Source organism: Grampus griseus, assembly GCF_964374135.1.
Source record: "Grampus griseus genome assembly, chromosome: 2".
In the NCBI taxonomy this organism is placed as follows: domain Eukaryota; kingdom Metazoa; phylum Chordata; class Mammalia; order Artiodactyla; family Delphinidae; genus Grampus; species Grampus griseus.
Window position 1 is genome coordinate 83,222,188 of NC_139018.1, and position 4,030 is coordinate 83,226,217.

Genomic DNA, 4,030 nt, shown 5'->3' on the forward strand with positions numbered 1-4,030 from the left:
GTTTTCCTCATCAGTAAAATGGGTTTGTAGTGAGCATGCTGCGTGAAGCACTCAGAAATGCTTGATGGATGCTAGAAAAGCAAAATGGAGCAGAGATAAAGATTCTAAGAAGCCTCAAAAGGCTCAACATTCCCGGATGGAGAGGTTTCATACACCTACTTCCCTTGTTTTACTTCTCCAGGGACTATTCCTCATTTCTCCTGTCTTGTGTAGACTAATGTACCTCTGAAGTTGTTCCTGCAACTCTTTATCCCAAGGAAGGTGGAGGATAACAAACAAGCAAGGTGTGAGCTGAAGTCGGATGGCTACCAGCGGTGGGGACTTTGAGGGCAAACAGGAAGGAAGGGATTGTGAGCGAGGAGGAAGGAGAGGTAGTCATGCAATGAGATTCCAAAAGGGCCAGTCAATATTTCGGGGAATAACAGATGCTTCTTGCTGACTTTAGAAGAGTTTTTTTGTTTTGGACCTCCTGGACCAACTGCGAAGCTGTTGAAAAATTAAATCTGAACACAGGGTACCACACCTAAGCAAAAATCAGATGAGCAAGTGCAAACGGGCCCACTGGTCCCTCTTCCCATCACATCTCACCATCAAACACCCTCTGCCATGACAGCTGTCCCCGGCACCGTTGCTGCTGCCAAAATACAAAGTGGGTGTGACCCAACACTGCTTCTGCCACAAAGGAGAGAGGACTGCGTGAGGGCCCTGCTTACTCATTGGGGTGGGGTCCACATGCAAGGGTTTTTCTAGCACACAGCCTCCAACAGGAGAAGAGGAAGAGGCAGGGAACCCTTCGATGATAATATAAACTGTTGTACTGCAGCTACTGGCCCCAAAGGCAGCTTTGGATGCCATCCTCGGATTTCTTGAGATTTTCCAATATCTAGAACATAGGAGGTTCTCAAAACATATCTGCAGAATGAAAAAAAAATGGAAGAATGCATGCGAGGCAGTGGCTGCGTCACTGTAACCCCCGGAGAAGACAAGGACAAAGAACTTTGCTAAACAAGGCATAGAATTACGAGAGGCATCCCGTGTGGTAAAAAAGAGAACTGGACTTGGCATAGAGGTTTGAGACCAGATTTCCCAAGGCTGGAAAAATGTAGCTCCTAGAGCTTCACTCCCCAGGCACTGGGATTCTGGGGCCGGGCCCAGGAGTTTGCCATTTTAACAAGTTCCGTAGGTGATTTCAGTCTAGGTGGGTCTGTGATTCACACTTTAAGAAACAACTCCTCTAGGTCCCAGTTAACTAGCAGCCTTGCTTTGAGCTTCAAAGATGATCAGAGTGCTGGCTACCTTTTCCCCCCAGGGGAACCCCTCAGCTTCTCCAAAATTAATGGATGCTACGGCCTCCCAGGACCTAAATGCAGATAGAAATGTTCTAGAGGGGATGGCACGTAAACCCACTCACCAGCAAACAAGCCCCAGGTCAACCAGAAGAGGAGTTTCTGGTTTGGCTGAGCCATAAGAAAAAGAATAACATTATCTGAACCACAACCCCTGCCCCACTAAAATTCCTGTCGCATGAGGTAAGAGCCTTCTGCGTAAAAGCCTGTGTCCCCTTGGAGAGGAAATTCCTGGAAAACGTAGAGGTTTTTATGGCTTAGTTTTAGAAAGAGGACAGGGTCAATCTCCCTACTATAAAATATGGGTAAATTGAGAGCTGAGTATCCTGCAAAACATCATAAAATTTTAATTTTATGTTATTGCCGGCTTAATTCTATTGGTGGACTCTTAGGAAGAACGAAATAATAAGGGGCATTCCTCAGAGCACTTTGACAGAAAGAGAGAGAAGGGGCTTTGGAATTGAGGGATGTTCTATCGGAAAGCCAACTGACCTTGGGAGGGGTATGCCCTTGAAGGCTCGAGTCTGAGACACACAAAACTCAGAGTGCAGGAAGCAGCCCCTCCCTGGATCAGGAGTTCAGTGTCTCAACAGGTGTGAGCAAGTGAGAAAAACCAAAAAGGACTAAGGGGAAATGGGCAAGCTTAGCTCCCACCCTTTCTCCACTGAAGTGAAATGCAATCTGCTCACTGTATCCAGGCAAAGGGACCAGAAAGACAATGCCTGGTCCTTACCTGGAAACTGCTGGAATGCAGTCTGTTAGCAGCGGGCTCTCCTCTCTGCAGCAACCTTCCTCCGAACCAAGAGTCTTTTCTATTCTGTTTGGCCAGCATTTGTTGAGTGCCTAGTGGATACTCCCAGAAGTGCAGGAAAGGATCCCATCCGCCTGTCCCTCCAGGGCAGTGTCCAGTCTCATACTGGAGACAAGAACACACTCTTAAAGTCCCCAGTGGAATTTTAAAGAACAATAAATTATCAGAAATTCAAATTACAAGATCTGGAAGCACTAGCTACTTACAAATGAGTTGTTTCCCAAAAGTTCCTTTTCAAATTCATTGTTTAGAGGTCCAAACATATTTGTCCAAAGGACAGTGTTATGAATCATCCTTGGGGACACAGTGTGAACTAATGAATTCATAATGCAGCTAATGCCACGCTGTGCAATAAAAACGGGAAATACTTCTGTCGCATTATTATAATTAACGTCAAAATAATTTTAAATGAATAAAAATTTAAAAAACTAAAAACATTTAAACAAAAATATTTAAAAGAGTTATCTTTAACGATGACAGCCCCAGGAAATAAAGTTCAATTCGAATTTGATTAAAAAGAGGAGGTTGTTATAGAAAGTAATAGGAAGTCTGGACGCAGGGGACTTTAGATTCTTATCTCACATTCTCTTTAAAAAACATTTTCTCTTTATAAAAGTAGTACATGTTGTCATGGAAATTTTGGAAAATAAAATAAAAAAGTAAAAAATATAGGTTACGCATGGCCAACAGGTTGTAACGGCTGTTAACATTCTGTATATTTATGTCCAGGTTTTGGTTTTATTTTTCTTTTTTTTTTTTGCGGTACGCGGGTCTCTCACTGCTGTGGCCTCTCCCGTCGCAGAGCACAGGCTCCGGACGCGCAGGTCCAGCGGCCACGGCTCACGGGCCCAGCCGCTCCGCGGCATGTGGGATCCTCCCAGACCGGGGCACAAACCCGTATCCCCTGCATCGGCAGGTGGACTCTCAACCACTGTGCCACCAGGGAAGCCCTATGTCCAGGTTTTTTATTCCAAACATATATGAGTGTATTTTTAATTGGACAATAGAAACATTTTTGTCATCTGCTTTTTCACTTTTTTACCATAAAATCATCCATTTTATCACAATACCATCAACGCTGTGTATTAGCTTTCTTCTTAATCTTTGCCAAATTGAGAAACCAAAAATCATGTCTCATCTTAATTTTTATTTATTTGATCACTAGTGAGATTGATCTTTGCTTTCCTTTGATTAGATGCCCACTTGTATTATTTTATATGTAAATTATCTTTTGGGTTTTGTGTCTACTTTTCTGCTGGAGTACCCATAGTTTTCTTTGAGTTGAAAATACTATGAATATATATTAATATCTCCTTGGCCATATATATATATATAACAAATATTTTCATGGTTTTCATTTAATTTTGACTTAATTCATGGTGTCATTTAACACAGAGAATCTTTGATTTGTATATAGCAAATCTAACCATGTTTTCCTCTTCAGTTTCTCCCTGGTTTTTTTTTTTTTTTTTTTTTTTTCAGTACGCGGGCCTCTCACTGTTGTGGCCTCTCCCGTTGCGGAGCACAGGCTCCGGACGCGCAGGCTCAGCGGCCATGGCTCACAGACGCAGCCGCTCCACAGCATGTGGGATCTTCCCGGACCGGGGCACGAACCCGGGTCCCCTGTATCGGCAGGCGGACTCCCAACCACTACGCCACCAGGGAAGCCCTCTCCCTGTTTTTAAGTATTGAAACTCTTCTCCACATGATCCAATATCCATGTTTCTTTTCTTCAAATTGATATATTATTGAATTTTTATATTTTGAAAAGATGATGCATTTCCATGATTATAAGACCAAATCTGTAGAGACATATACACAGAGAGGTCTTGCCTCTGCCCTCACCTTCCTCACCCCAATCACCCCCACTCCC